Raw genomic sequence first — 6896 nt, forward strand, 5'->3', positions numbered from 1 at the left:
AGGTAGTTCATCATGTTCTGCTGCACTGGAGCATTGCAGATATGCAGAACACAGCTTGAGGCAAAGGTCTGATGCGACTCCTCATGGATATGTGCCCATTACAGCATCTTCCCTTGAGAACTCATCTCATTCACTTTAAGGGTTTTTGTTTAAAGCACAGAAAAGCATGCTAGACACTGACAAACAGGTATTGTCATCTTGCAGAAGGCTGGCAAAAGAACAAATAGCTGCACATCAGTGGAGGTGAAGCAATCTCCACACAGCAGACATTTGCTAATTTGCATGGTCATGAGGTCTCATTGGAAAGATATTTTTAAATGAAAAGCAAGAAAATGATGCAAAATAGATTTGAGCATATTCCAGGAGATAGTTTAATTTTTCGTAGTGAAAACCAATAATAGATCGGTCTGTGTGCTATGAACATCTCATCACAAAAATACATCATGGGAGGCTTCTGCTATTTATTCTTGGCTGAGCACTGACCTTGGCTATTAGATCTCAATTAAGCAAGTATGTGACTAATGTTTCTCTCTCTCCCAATTTTCTGCTGGTGAAAATAATAGTCAGTGAATCAAACACTGAGTACTTTCACACATACTCTCCACATGGTACCCATGGTTTCTCTGTAGGTTCCATGTCACCTGAAAAAGCAGCATTTCTTGTGTGAATTCCAGGGAAAGGAATTATTAAAGATCTGTGGAGCTAGGGATTGTAGCCTTCAGCATTGAGCAACCTCTGCTGTTCCAGAACAGTGTGCAGTGCTGCTTTCAGCTACAGGGGAGGGATGGGTAGGCCACAGGGATCAGAAAGAGCATGCTGTATCTTCATCTTTATGCTTGCTCACCTGGGATCCTTCTCTCCTTTAATTTCTCCCTTATCATTTTGTCCTAGAAGAAGGAAAGAAGTGCTAGTGGATTAGACAAGGGTAGTAATAAGACTGTTTAAGACTTGGCTTGCTGTGTAAGACCCCCTGTGCAAGCCAGATCTCTGCAGACTGGTTCCACTTTTCCCAAGTAAATGCTGAAGTATCAAAACAGTGTGCCAAACTCAGAACTCTCTTGCAGTACAATCACAGCACTGGATCAGGAAGGGCTTGGACATCATTTGTATCCTTACACTCATGTTTGGCATCCAGCAGCAGCTGTCAATGGCAGGAGCAGCTGCAGAAACAGTTGGAGAGGTGTGCTCCTGCTGTTGACGAGTGAGAACAGGGTGTTAGGAGGGGATGAAGAGTTCATTCTGCCAGCTAGTTATGGGTGTTGCCTACAGTTGGGATTCAGGCAGAGAACAGGCACCATCTGAGCTACAAAGATGGAGGAGGTGACAGGGAAAGGACAGATTTTTGTTCCACTTGTTCTAGCACTGCTTGGAGGCAAAAGGAAGAGTAAGGGGAAAAATGGATTGTGGACAAGGACATGCTACCACCTACAAACTGCCACTCCTAAGGGGAGCAAAAGAGATACCACTTTGTCACCAGTGTTGTGATGAGGATTTGATGGAGCAATGTCAGTGTAAAGAATAGAAGACAGGTCTCCTACATACTGGAACAAGACCCTTGCTTTAAAAGGACCTGTGGCATGTTTTCACCTGTCTGGGCTAAGAAAGGGCTTATTTGCATGCAGCATTCAGCTGGGTTTAGAATGGCTACAGATTGATTATTTGCCGTAGTGTGGCTAAAATCTTCCTGATGCCCTGTCATAGACACCTGACAGTCACCACTTCCGCGATCAGGTTTCATTATAGCAATGAGAACAAGCCAACAAACTCAAACCAGTCATTACAGGATTAGTGCTGTTCTCTGACAGTCTTTCCAGTGCTGGCTATATTTGACAAAAGGTCAGACTAACATCTGACTTTAGTCTTAGAGGAATGCTGTCTGAAAAGCCAAGGGAGAAAAGGCCAGTGTATATGAAAGTGTGTGCTGATGAGTGGCAGAAAGCTGTACCTAAGCTTGATATCAGCCACTGGGACAGGGTAAAACCATGCCAGATCAGTTCTCTCTGATCTAGAAAAGGTGGGAATTGCTATGCAACAACTGGAAGTGAGGAGGTTATTAGATCTTGGTGCTTGTCCCATATTCAGAGTATGTTTGTTTCCTTTCCTCTGCCTGCCTTGGCTGTGAGCAGTGACACTTTTTCTTCGTTCTTGGAAGAAACTATTTCCAAACATTTTTTTGTTACTGCTACTGCTAAGAATTTCTTTATGCTCCGCTCAGGTTTACTTTTTTTCAGCTCCATCTGATGATTTCTAGCTCCACAATCTCAAGTTTTGTCTAAGGAGCCATCCCCTTATGAACCAGCAGGTCTTTCCAAATTCTGTCTGAAAACAAAGCTAACTCTGAAGCTTCAGCAACAGCCAACACCTCTGCCTGGACTGATTATTTTTAAGCAAGAACAGTGCTTTGAAAGATGAGTGTCCTTTCCAAGCTCTGTGCTCTCCTTTGGCTCCTCCATCATTTCAAAATCAATAGCTGTCTCTGATTGTCCCCCTCCCCGCCAGACCCTGCTCTTTTCTACCTCATTTTGGTTTTAATTTGCCATAGCAAAATAGCAGTCATTTTCCCCCCATCCTAATTAAGAAACCTATCCATTAAGGAGAAAGAAAACAAAACCAAAACCTTCTTATCTAAGCCCTTAGTGCAGAACAGAGACAGAAATGATTGGTGAGATGATCACCTCTAGAAAGCCGAGGTTTTTATTGATTCTTCTGGCTTTCCTCAGTAAATACAGAATGAGTTTTAAATTCACCTAGAAGGAAGATAAAAGCTAATGTAAAGTGCTGACTTCCCAACATTAGAGAAGAAAGAGGCAGTATGTCTTCTAGGCTGACTCTAAACATAGTTTCAAAAAGGATATTTGGAGAATGTTTCATTGTACCTCATAGAATCATTAGGTTGGAAAAGACCTTTAAGATAATTGAGTCAACCATAAATGTAGCACTGCCAAGTCCACCACTAAACCATGGGCCTAAGTGCCACATCTACATGTAAGTGTGTGTGCCACCTCACCTTACTTCTGTTTCAGTTTCTTCACATTTTGGTATACATTGGCCATGCTCCTGACTTCCAGGAGGTAATGGTCTTGGCCTACCTTTTGAAAGAGCTTTGAGATCATGAAACAGATTAGAAAAGTTGTGTTGTGGTCAAGTGACCTCCTTCAGCCTAGCCAGCAGCACTGGGCATTTGAGTTAAGGAACTAAGCGTTGAGTGATGGTGGAGGAGGGCACAACCTCAGTGCTAAAATGGAGATTACAGACACAAAAAGGGAAAGGCTAGACAGAGCAGCTCAGGGAAGAGTCCACTACGCATGGGGATTTTGTGGAAGAGGACATTCAGCAGCATGATAGGAAAAGGTCAGAGACAGAATAGTCCCTACTGACTTGGGAAAAACAAGATGGGAATTGTCTTCAAAAGGTTAAAACTTTCATTGTCCAGAGAAATAAACATCTCTATTTTGCAGAGAGGGAAAGCTACTGCAAGCTTTATCCCCTTATCCCCTCCCTCCTTTTACCCCAGTGAGTAGAAGTGGCAGATACCTTCCATGATGCCTGTCTGAATACAAGCCCCAGCTGCAAATCAAAATCAGATCTGACCCACTGCTGTACTCCAGCCACTTATTTACCATCTTGGAGAGATAAGCATTTAGCTGATTAACCTGTTCAGAGTCTCTGTGCATAGTCAGCTCCTCCTAAGAGTGGTCATACATTTAAAATAGCAGGAACTGGATGGGGATGATGCTCACTGGGCTAAAATTACTCTGATATTCCAGATTGTTCCTCTCTTGACCAGGACCCCAAGAGCAAATCCCCTCAGAACAGGACCTACTATAAAAATCCAGACAAGTCTGCATTGAGAGCCTAAAAGTAGGCTTTTGAGCTTGGCTTCCTCACAGAATAAGGCTTATGTTCTCCTGGTCTGTGCATGTGTTAAACTCTGTGTGTCTTCACACTCCTGTCCAGTAACTTTGAAACCTGTTGGTTGATTTCAATTATATTTGATAGATGTAATAAATTTCACAGCTAATTAAGTTCCTGCAGGTTTAGTATGTAGCCAGTTAGAGGAGAGGGACTCTGATTCAGGAAAAGGGTGCACCATACATGTGTTAAACACTGGAGAGATCACATGGGAAAAATCACTTACAAATGCTCAGCTGGAAAAAAAGCTTCAGTGAAGCTCACAATTTTTCAGGAACATAAATCTATAGGGAACCATGGTACACTTCACAAAATTACTGTTTTTGTTTTATTGTGATGTAGATGCAAGGGAAAAATTATTTCTTTACAGAACACTAAAAAAACCTCACAGCCTAAGATCCAGTGCATTTAAGTGGATCTGGTTATCTAGTGGGTTTAGGAACTAGGATTCCCTAGTCCATTTGTTGTTGGCATCCTGTTTGTAACAGAAACCAGCACTAGCAGAGAGAATGGTGTACCACCTGAAATAGGGAAAGGTGCTGAAGAAGCCAGCGAGGAAAGTCAGGGGCCCAAGGCACAGCATCTATGGGGAAATGCTTGTGGGTCCTGGAGTCCTTTCACATGACACGGAGGAGACTAAGGGGGGTTGGGGGCAGGTCTAACTGTAGACTTCAGTTATTTGAAGAACAGTTACAAAGACAGTGGAGCCAAATTTTGGTAGCAACAGATGGTAAGAAAAGGTAGAGAGAATGGTTACAAGTGGTATTTTCAGAAACTCACACAGGACATAAGGCAAAATTTCTTCTAAGCAGGGCTGCACTGGCAGAGGTTACTGAAAAAAATAGCAGTCTCTATCATGAAAGGTTTCTAAGTTTCATGTAGGTAGACCACTGGCAACAGCACTATTCCTAGGGGGAGTTTGGACTAGACATCTCCAGAGGTCCCTTTGACCACCACTTCTGTGCTCCTTTGACTACAGGTATTACAAGATGATGCAAGGAAACAACTTGCATGAGCTAAACTGTAATCTGCACAGTGGTAACATTTATCTCACTTCAGCTTTACCAGAACATACGTAAACATATTCTTAGTCAGTGTTCAAGTCTTTGTGTAGAGAAATGGTTTTATTAAGGTATATGTAATTATCATTTGCTAAATAGCAGAACTTATGTTGTACTGTGATAAACTTGTGTCACAAGTTGTCAGTCACATTTTGTGCCTCTTGTACCAGTTCTATATTATGCTACAGACCGTTTTCAACCAGCTTTGGTTATGATTTACAGAAGCATCTGCAGACTGTGGATGACTGTCACTGGTTTTCTCTCAAAGTCTCTTCTTGCATAGACATTATCCAAAAAAAGGCCTTTTATATATAGGTCTTTTGAGGCCTCCAGCAACTTATTTTTCTGGATCATTAATTTCTGCAGTCCATGTACTTCTGTTAACTTCTTGAGGTAATGCTTTCAGACCCAGGCAAGTTTTATGATTTCATCCGAACTAAAGTATGCTTAGAGCACACTGGATTATAGCTCAATTTTGCATCCCAATTAAGTGGAAGACAGTCTTGTCACTGACAAGTTTCTTTTACATGTTACATCTGTCCTGCTTCAGGTGTGATGCAGAGAATGACTTACATGAATAGGTGAAAACAGATCCAAGTTCTTGTCTGCAACCTGCAAGATGCAAGTTGGCTTCAACCTGGACCTGTAGCCATGGCAGTGAGATACCCAGATAGCAGCACAGTAATCCCTACCTACTTAGCTTCTTCCGTAGCTACTAGCTTCTCCCTATGCACTAGCTCAGCAGAGCACATAGCGTAAGTAGAGGAGCTTAGGTGTACCTTACTACTATCTGTAGAAATATCTGATGTGGAACAGTGAGGAAAAAAATATCATCAGGCTCTCAAAAAGCAAAAATACCTACTATGAGAATCATTCTGGCAGCACGCACAGCTCTAGGGACTGCTCTGCCTATAAGTTAGTGCGGGATGGGCATGCGATAAATCTCTCTTGGGCACTAGTCAGCAGTCCAGTTTGTAACACTGAACTTCTCCAGCACAGTACTCTCAGGACTGAAAATAAGTTTGTACAGACAGTCTCCTCTTCTGCTTCCAGTATTCATCCCATTGTGTTTGATTCTGATTTAACTGGAGATTTTATTTTCCCTTTACTCTTGATTACAAAAAAAGCAGTAATTGTTTAAACTCTGTTGGACAGTTAGCTTTATCTATAGATCACATAATAAACAGAGTACATGTGGTAAACAACATGCTTCATTACCAGGTGGCCTTGAATTAAACACAATTATCTTCTTGTAATCAACTCATTACATTAATTTTCTTGCAGAATTAGTCCAGATTACCTCTTCTTTCCCCTCCTCTCAGCTGTGCACAGTAGGACATCCTACAAGACCACAGCCTATACCACTGATGCAATTTTATACTTGTGGCCCTCGGGCACTACTCCTTTAGAGGAATTAAAAACTACAGAGATTACCTCAGCATGCACCTATACGAACACAAGCAAGTGGTACCTATAGATACAAACAATTTGATCAGTGCTACGAAAAATTCTGTTGGGTCATCAGAAACCTAAACAAAGGAGGTGCAATGTCACAGCTTGAGAGGTGTGTAGGGAGGTCAGTGGTTCCCATCATTCTGTCCTAGAAGAAAAACTAGCAGAGTGTTTCACTGGATGCAGCCCTATTCCCCGCCTTCTTTCCCGGGGCTGTTGCTGCTTCTTTGAATTCATGTTCTGGAAGCACAGCTTACAGAGCCCACAGAAGTCCTGTGATTTGCTCATTTGTTTTCCACTCTTTTGTGGTCACAGAACCAATGCTCCTTCTAGGTTGGCAGTTGGGAAATTTTTCCTTCTTATAGTTGTTTCTCTCTGTACATGGATGACTTTTTTTCCCTGGGTTATTTCCCATATACCCATTTGTGGGTCATTGACTTTTCATTTTCTGGGTGTCTGATACAGAATTAG

Source organism: Athene noctua, chromosome 6, assembly GCF_965140245.1.
Source record: "Athene noctua chromosome 6, bAthNoc1.hap1.1, whole genome shotgun sequence".
Classification (NCBI taxonomy): Eukaryota; Metazoa; Chordata; class Aves; order Strigiformes; family Strigidae; genus Athene; species Athene noctua.